The sequence below is a fragment of the Carya illinoinensis genome, chromosome 5 (genome assembly GCF_018687715.1).
Source record: "Carya illinoinensis cultivar Pawnee chromosome 5, C.illinoinensisPawnee_v1, whole genome shotgun sequence".
Lineage (NCBI taxonomy): Eukaryota > Viridiplantae > Streptophyta > Magnoliopsida > Fagales > Juglandaceae > Carya > Carya illinoinensis.
The window spans coordinates 34,642,525-34,651,479 of NC_056756.1; the positions used below are offsets into that span (position 1 = coordinate 34,642,525).

Sequence of the window (8,955 nt, forward strand, 5' to 3'; positions counted from 1 at the left end):
CTTATACCCTTCATGGGTGGAAATTACCAATCAGACAATTCCAGAATGCAATAGACATTTTAGTTCTAAGAAGGAGTTTATGCAAAAAACTGTCTAATCACCAAAGTAAGTATCAAAGAAAGATGATTGTTGTTGATCATTGTGTGTCATGAATATAGATTCCATGGTTGACCACCAGAGGTCATTAATTGTCTCATCCATAGCAGTTGTTCAAGTGGAGCCCTAACCTCTCTCTCTCTCTAATTCAAAACCATTGTAAAAGTGGCTTTCACGCTACTTCACTTTGAAAGATCTTTCCATACAAAGAGTCCCAGAAGTAGACAGCCTTTTCTTATTACACTAAATTGGTCCTCTTTCTTTTTTCTTTTTTTCTTTTTTTCTTTTTTTTTGAAATAGATCCCTGGCTTGTCCCCTTTCTCAAGTATAAAAACTTTACTAGCGCTTTTCCTAAGCCAATATGATATGGTTCATTAGAGACCTTGAACAACTGCTTAGACTGATTAGATTAATACCCACAAAGTGTCATTCCAAGTTGTCTAGGTGTAAGTGGTGTCAATACTCAGCAAGAGTCCCTTTTATGATAACAATCTTGGTTAAAGAGACATATTAACATAAATAAACCCCTTTTTTTACCCAAATTTTCATATGCTTTTATTTCATCAAGTCTGATCAAGCTTCCTAAGAAGTGAATAAAGAAGTTGTTGCTGCTATTATAAACCAATCATTGACAATGCCTCTGGTGGTTCATTGTGATGTGCAACACTATGACACTGAGATGAATGTCATAAGACTAAAACTAGCCTGAAACTGAATTTTACTCCCCCTCAATTGAATGTAAGCATTGTCCTCAATGGTGCAGAGTTATAAGCATGAGAAAAAGTGAAAGAGTGCAGAGTTAGAGCAGTACCTAAGTGTGGCGTGTTCAAAGGGAAATATGCACAGAAGAAAAAAATACTACACCCAAAAGGGAAACCTTATTAACAAGTTCAAGCAATTATTTAAAAAGAAATGGAATTAAGGTGATTCAGAGTAGTCTCTCCAAGTGGAAAGTTTGAGAAAAATGGTTTTAATCTCTGGCCATTAACTTTGAAGGTGTTACCATTCTAAGGGTTTAAAAGTTCCAAAGCTCCATGGGAAGTCACAGCTTTTACCATATAAGGACCACTCCATCAAGATTTCAGCTTTCCGGGGAAGAGGTGTAATCTGGAGTTGGATAGCAGCACTTGCTGATCCGGGTAGAAGGATTTCCTTTGGATATGTCTGTCATGAAAGTGCTTCATACACTCTTTAGACAATTTGGCGTTGTCATAAGCATCCCTTTGAAGTTCTTCCAACTCAGCAATATGTTGGAAGCTTTGGGTTTTACCTCTACAGGCAAGTGACATGCTTTACCATAGACTATTCTATATGGTGACATTCCCAAAATTGTTTTGTAAGCAGTCCTATATGCCCAAAGTGCATCAGATAACCCCACAGACCAATCTTTTTTTATTAGGGCTGACAGTTTTCTCACGAATATGTTTGATCTCCCTATTGGCTAATTCAACTTGGCCATTGGTCTGAGGACGGTATGGTGTGGAAACCTTGTGATGGATCCCATATTTTTTCATTAAAAGAGCCAAGGGTTTGTTACAAAAATGGGTCCCATTATCACTGATTATGGCTTTGGGCATACCAAACCGTGCAAAAATATTTTCTTTGAGAAATTTCAAGACAATGTGATGGTCACAGTTTCTGAATGGAATGGCTTCAACCCATTTTGACACATAATTAACAGCAAGCAAAATGTAGAGGTAACCAAAAGAGAAGGGAAATGGCCCCATAAAATCTATGCCCCAACAATCAAAGATTTCTAGAACTAGAATTGGTTGCATTGGTGTAATGTTTCTTTTGGTAATTCCCACCAGTTTTTGACAAGGTTCACAAGATTTGCAAAAAATGTAAGTGTCTTTGAACATTGTTAGCCAATAAAAACCACTTTGTAAAATCTTAGCTACAGTCTTGTGAGCAAAAAAATGCCCACCACAGGCTTCAGAATGGCAAAAAGTGAGTATGGTATAGAACTCATTATCAGGAACACATTTCCTAATTATTTGATAAGAGCAAAATTTAAAAAGGTAAGGTTCATCATAAAATAAAAACTTAGACTCAGCTTTCATTCTTCTAATGTCTTGTGCTGTCCAATGGGCTGGAGTTTGACCTGTCACCAGAAAATTCACCAAGTCGGCATACCAGGATAAAATATTGACTACAAATAAATTCTCATCAAGAAAAGATTCAGAAATAGGGGGATTTTGAATGGTTGAGTCCAAGGTAAGCCGAGACAAGTGATCTACTACAACATTTTCCACCCCTTTCTTATTCTTTATTGTGATGTTAAAGTCTTGTAATAAAAGGATCCACATGATGGGCCTAGGTTTTGCATCTTTTTTTGTTAACAGAAATTTCAATGCAGCATGGTCAGTAAAGATATTGATAGAAGAACCAAGCAAATAGGCCCTAAACTTTTCTAATGCAAATACTACAGCTAGCAATTCCTTCTCTGTAGTAGAGTAATTTTTCTGAGCATCATTTAAGGTTTTTCTAGCATAGTTTATCACATGAGGAAATTTATTTTTTTTCTTGCCTAATGCTGCCCCAACAGCAAAATCACTAGCATCACACATTATCTCAAATGGCAATATCCAGTCAGGCGGTTGAATTATAGGGGCAGTAATGAGGTTAGCTTTCAATTGGGTAAAGGCAGTTTGACACTCTTCAGACCAAGTAAAACTAACATCATGCATCAACAAATGGCAGAAAGGTTTTGAGATTGAACTAAATTTTTTTATGAATCTCCTATAGAAACCAACATGGCCTAAAAGTGATCTTATGTCTTTTACACTTCTAGGGATAGGTGAGTTTGCAATCAGTTCCACTTTAGATTTCTCAACCTCAATACCCCTTTCAGACACAATGTGCCAAAGGACTATTCCTTGTTGTACCATAAAATGGCACTTCTCCCAGTTAAACAATAATTGCTTTTCTTCACACCTGGCCAAAACAATTTTCAGGTTAGCTAAACATGAGTCAAAACTTTTTTCAAATATTAAAAAATCATCCATAAAAACTTCAACTGTTTCATCAATTAAATCACTGAAAATTCCTAACATACATCTTTGAAAAGTGGCAGGGGAATTGCACAGGCCAAAGGGCATTCTTTTGAAAGCAAAAGTCTCAAAAGGACATGTAAATGTTGTCTTTTCTTGGTCCTCAGGGGCAATTTCGATTTGGTAATACCCAGAATAACCATCTAAAAAGCAGTAAAATTCATGCCCAGCCACCATTTCTAAGATTTGGTCAAGGAAAGGCAAAGGAAAATGGTCTTTCCTAGAAGCTGCATTCAGCTTCCTATAGTCTATGCACATTCTCCATTCGGTTGTCATTCTAGTAGTTATTAATTCCCCTTTTTCATTTTTGGCCACTGTGATACTAGATTTTTTTGGTACCACTTGAATGGGACTTACCCATTGACTATCTACTATAGGGTTAATACCCATGTCTAATAATTTCAGGACTTCTTTCTTAACCACTTCTTTCAGTGTAGGGTTCAATCTTCTTTGCATCTCCCTAGACGGTTTAGATCTTTCCTCTAAATAAATTCTATGGGTGCAAGTTAAGGGATTTATATCTTTCATGTCAACAATGGTCCACCCAATGGCAAACTTATGTTGTACTAATATGCCAAGCAACTTACTCTGCTGCTCAGCAGTGAGCTGAGATGAAATTACCACTAGAAAAGACTCCTCAGGTCCCAGATAAACATATTTCAGCTCCTTTGGAAGGGCTTTTAGCTCCAATAGTGGGCTTTCCTTACTTGAGGACTTAGTGGGCTATGGTATGAGGGGCAAAGGTTCAATCTTAGGCCTCCACTGGGTATCACTTAAGCTTCCTACAACAAGGATAGAAGAGACATAATCAACATCAATAGATAGAAATTTTTCAATAGAATTTTCAAAAAAATCATACAGAGTCAATATTTAAGAATAGATCCTCAAAGGGGATTGCTTCCAAAGAATTGACTTCCTACACTTCTTCTAGTTCTTGAGGCTAACTGCATAAATTGAAAATGTTAAGCTCTAAAGTCATGTTGCCAAAACTCAGTTTTAAAACACCACTTCTATAGTTTATAATAGCATTAGAGGTTGCTAAAAAGGGTCACCCTAAGATCACTGGAGCAGAAGAGACATTAGTTGGAGCAGTTAGTTTCATATCCAGCACAACAAAGTCTACAAGATAATAAAATCTATCTACTTGTACTAATATGTCTTCCAAAACTCCCCTAGGCATTTTAATGGGACCTATAAGCTAACTGCAAAGTTATAGAAATTGGTTTTAATTCACCAAATCCCAACTGTTCATACACACTATAGGGTAATAGATTTAAACCTAATCCTAAATCAAGCAAAGCCTGGCCAATTTTGGCATCACCAATTATGCAAGAGATAGTAGGTGAGCCAAGGTCTTTGTATTTAGGGGGTGTGTGATTTTGGATGATGGCACTAACTTGCTCAGTGAAAAAAGCTTTTTTTTTTTAATATTCAACTTTCTTTTAACAGTGCACAAATCCTTAAAAAAATTTGCATAAGCAAGGATTTGTTTGATGGCATCTAAAAGTGTAATGTTTATTCTGACTTGTTTAAAAATTTCTAGAATTTCATAATTTTGTTTTTCTTTATGCACAGAAATCAACCTTTGAGGAAATGGAGCAGGTATAGACTCAGGAATCTCATAATTTTCAACATGTAATTCACCATCTGGTTTTGAGTTAGATTCCTTACCTGAGTTTCAAATGATATGTTCAGGTTTATTCACAATCTTACCACTCCTCAAGGTTGTGATGGCTTTCACAGCCTTCACATTGAGCCCTTCTACTTGAGGTGGCTAAGCTTGTGGATTGGGTTGAGGTTGGGCTAGAAACTTTCCTTTTTCCTGGATACTCAAAGTGATAGTCACTTTTGTGAGTGTTCCTCTTATGTCATTTATGGCTTGGAAGTTTTGGTTATTTATGGTTGCTTGGCTTTACATGAACTGTTGGAGGTTAATAGTGAGTTGTTGTATGGATTCCTCTAAATTCTTTTTCTAGGTGAAGTGATGTTGGTTGGGGTAATGTGAAGGTCCTGATGGTGATGTATAGGGCATGTAGGGTTCTATGGACGAAGAAGCTTGCTGGTCAGTTCTCCAACTGAGATTGTGATGGTTCTTCTAGCCTGCATTGTAAGTGTTAGAAAATGGCCCTGAATAATTCTTAGCAATCATGTTCACAGCATTAGGTTGATCTAACAATATCTCCTTAAAAGTAGATATAGTAGGGCATGCATGGGTGCTATGCCCTTGGTCCTCACAAATCCCACATTTATCAACATTTGGGGGCAACACATACATTTCATTAACTCTTTTTCAGTTCAAGAGATTCTAATTTCTTGGAAATCAGGGCTAGCTTAGCATGCAAATCATCAACCTCTTTGAGTTGATATTTTCCACCCCCAATTGTACCCCTTACATTTTCAAACCTATCCCCAACATCAGAAACATCCCATGACTAGGCATTCTCAGTCAAATAATTGAAATATTCAAAGGCCTCATCAGGATCCTTGCCAAAGAACTCACCATTGCACATGGTTTCAACAAACTGTTTCATTTTGGGATGCAAGCTTTCATAAAAAAACTAATGACTCTCCAATGTTCATAACCATGATGAGGGCAAAGCATTCAATAAATCCTTAAACCTTTCCCAGCTTTGATAAAAAGTTTCACTATCTTTTTGCCCAAAATTCATAATCTGCCTTTTCAGGGCATTTGTTCGATGCATGGGAAAGAATTTTTTAAGAAACTCAGTTTATATCTCTTGCCAAGTTCCTATGGACCGAGGCCTTAAAGAATTCAGCCATGTTTTGGCTTTTATCCTTAATGGAAAAAGGAAACAGTTTCAACCTAATCACTTCCTTAGTACATGTCCTATCCATGAATGTAAAGCACACTTCTTCAAATTCTTTAATATGCAAATAAGGATTCTCAAATTCCATTCCATGAAAATGAGGAATCAATGGGATCATTCCAGGTTTAAAATTGAAATTGTTTGCATTTAAAGGTTGAATAATGCAGGAAGGGGAACTAGTTCTGAATGGCTGTAAGTACTCTCTTAATGTCCTATTCTGATTCAAGATTTCTCGATCCTCATTTTCAACCAGGTTACTTAAATTTTCAGATGATGACTCAAAAGATATGGATGCAAACTCTATGGATGAAAATGACTCAGTACTAGTTAATCGTGATGTTTGATCTCTAGTCCAAACAGACATGCATTCTAAACAAAAAAAAAGTTCAGAACAGATGTAAGACAAACTAAAGGAACAAAACAGAGGCACAAGAAATTATTCAACAAGGGAGGTAAGAGTTGTTACCCATTCTATGAATAGGTTCACAGATACACTCCTTTTATTTATTTTATTTTTTTTGTTTTTCTATTTTTTTGCAAGAAAGATTATGTTTCACCAGTTGTCCATGGCAACAGTGCCAAAAACTTGATTCACTCAAAATAATGCTTCCAAGTATAAAAGCATGTTTAGAATATAGTGTGAGTGCCCAAGGTCATTTCCACAGGGACGACTATGTTAGCATAACCCAACAAAATGTAAGTAAGTAAAACGGCATAAATCAAGTGGAGGATAAAGTATGGTAAAACAAATTCCCTTTATGAGAGAGGTTTGTTTACAAATGCGGAGAGATTGATGAGGGGCTGTGTGCAATGGGTTGCACTGAATGTAGGATGATTTAGTAGTTTGACAAGTGAAGCAAGGGATTCAATTCTTCTAAGGATAATGCAAACATGAAAACCAGATTAACAATATTTAAAATTGGGACAAAAAGAATGTAAAATGTGAATAAAGTCTTTAAAACTTAGAACTAGGAAGTATTTTTCAGAAAGTGTAAATACTAGGGACACAGGGTTACGGTTTCCTCTACCATCAAGTTATAGTTGTTGGGTGCATCTACTCATGTTAACTCAATCAAGAAATTAACACTTAAGAACCAAAGAACAGAAAAACTCATATGAAGGCAACGATAGAAATAAAACCCTCACTGCATTATCATCCATTTTTATCTCAAGACTCACAGTGGATAGATCCTTGATTATTTCAATATCCTGATGTGTCGTGAGTCTACAACAGGTTAAGAACAAGAGATCTTTCCAAACCGATAGTAAATAGGGCATGAAAATACAACAACAGATTTAGGTTAAGTATAACAGCAACAAATAACCATCGACAGCCCCTTCCTCTATAACCCTAGCTATGGAAACTAGCCCCAAATCATCATTTGATAGATAATTTGGAAACCCTAAAAAGCAAGAAAAACTACAATCGTTCTCAAAATAGAAAGTAACTAAAGATTCAAAGCATGAACGTGAATCGATGATCCCCCTCTATGGTGTGCCTCTTCTCCTTTTATTCCCTCCTTCTATCATCTCCATCTTCTCTCTCTTCTAACCATTTCTCTCTAGTTCTCGGTTCTGCCCTCTAAGGGTTGAGGTGTTTCTCGATCTTTCTTGATGACTGAGGATAAGCCACAGCAGAGGCCTTTACACATGTTGGGCTTGAACTCAAGACTGGGCCACATGCTAGTTTGGACTTTAATTCTCAGGACTGAGCCTTAATACCTGCAAGCAAAACAATCAGCCCATGAAACAAGTAAAATGGTGAATTTATTCTCTTAACTAGCAATTCCAAAGGTCAAGGCTTTTGTCTAAAAAACTCACAATTAATCTCACTTTCTAGACTACTCAGTCTTGATTTCTCTCACTTGTAAGCAGATATTATAATCAAAATATCTTGACAATCACGTATGGTCTCAACGTAATGTTGCCCAAGGGAGAAAGTGATCAAACACTGGTGTTTCACTGGGATAGAGATATCGTCAACCCAGTGTAGCCGATACGGTTGTGGGTGCTTATCCACTGGGAGTTTCAATTTTTGCACAACTTCTTGTGAGATAACGTTCACTCCACTCCCATTATCAATAATCAGATTCAAGGATCTCCCTTCGTGTTCCACCCAAGTGTGGAAAATATTGTTGCATAACTAATCATTCCTCACTGGCTCCTCTTTCTTTTGTCTTGTCAATACATGTCGGATCACACAAACTGGCAGTTGGGACCCTTCTAGTATTTCCTCTGATTCTGCAACCTTGTCATCTTCATCAATATCCGAGGTCATCTTGTCCTCGGCAGACGTAATCGTGTTTTCACATAATAAGGCCAACCTCTATTCTTTGTGGAGCAAACTACTACGAAACGACCATGTCCCCCACACTTGTAACATTCCTTAGTCTTGCTTTTTCCTGTATCACGGCTTTGAACCCATTTGTCCGGTGTCATTAGTGTATCATACATCATGCATTCGGCTGGGGAAGTCTAGTTTCTTTGGTTCAAGTTCTCCTTTGACACAAGAGTTGTCCAGTTGTTAGAGGGTTTTTGAAATGTGGCCAATCCATTCTGTTGCTCCAGACGTAGTGCTAGCTAATACGCCTCTTCCACGCTCGTCAATCAAATAGTTATCAGTTCCTTCTGAATATCATCTCACAACCCTGCTTTGTATCTTGCGATGGATTGGAGCTCTGTTTCATAAACACGGCTACAGATATTGAGTTCATGGAATTTATTAATGTAGCCATCGACAGACATCAATCATTGTCTTAACAACAACAACTCCTCAAATAGTACCTCATCATAGTCGATTAGTAAATACCATGAGATGCATGGTATAACAACGGTGGGAACCTTTGCTCTGGTTACCAAAATTGATGCAGAACGTAACCACTCATAAATAAAATGCATCTCACGCAATGCACCAGGCATCTCACCCAAATCTTCCTGTCTCGAGATTGAAAAATAAACTTTATTGATTCATAAAAGTA

The 8,955-nt window shown here is 37.1% G+C and overlaps 1 non-coding gene across 1 annotated transcript; it reads left to right on the forward strand.

Moving 5' to 3' along the window:
• The first annotated feature begins 5,729 nt into the window (after positions 1–5,729).
• On the forward strand, positions 5,730–5,836 carry LOC122312081. The gene has a single exon (XR_006242995.1). It is a non-coding gene; the product is annotated as a small nucleolar RNA R71 (small nucleolar RNA).
• Positions 5,837–8,955: the final 3,119 nt, after the last annotated feature.